A 593-nucleotide genomic window follows, 5' to 3' on the forward strand; every position below is an offset into this window, starting at 1 on the left:
ACATGTTGATGCTCTCCTTCGGGTGATGGTAGTTCCTCCCAAACCAGCCACTGCAGGACACGGGGGCTACTCTCTTCCCGTGTTATGTAGCAAGACATTAAGCATTCAACTATAAATATTGTTTTTTAGGTCAACTTAATGACTAAGCTGAAGTGAAATGGAGTGAGGGGATGGGGATGCTCATCACGGAATGCTTGGGCTCAAGGCTGCACCAGTGACCCTGCTATGTAGACAGCATCAAACGTGTTTGTCTCAGCAGAGGATCATCTAGGAAACAGGACTCCGAGGCTCAAAAATTGGGCATCAAACCAACTGGGCACCAAACCAACTCAAGAACTTCTCTTGAGGACCTTCCCTTGACCTTCCTCACACCTCTACTGTCACAGATCAACAGGGACTCACCGCTGGACGCTGCCTCTGTCTTGGAGAGGGATTCCTCAGAGACGGCCTCTGCCACGAGGGCCATTGACTGCTTGGCCTCATCCGTTTCATCGTCCTCGGGGATGACCAGCTTCATCAGGCTCTGGTTGCACACGTTCGCCACCTCCTTGATGTCTGAGTGGAGGCGGGGGAAGGGACACGGCGGCCCCCCC

Source organism: Apaloderma vittatum, unplaced genomic scaffold (assembly GCF_000703405.1).
Source record: "Apaloderma vittatum isolate BGI_N311 unplaced genomic scaffold, ASM70340v1 scaffold34714, whole genome shotgun sequence".
Lineage (NCBI taxonomy): Eukaryota > Metazoa > Chordata > Aves > Trogoniformes > Trogonidae > Apaloderma > Apaloderma vittatum.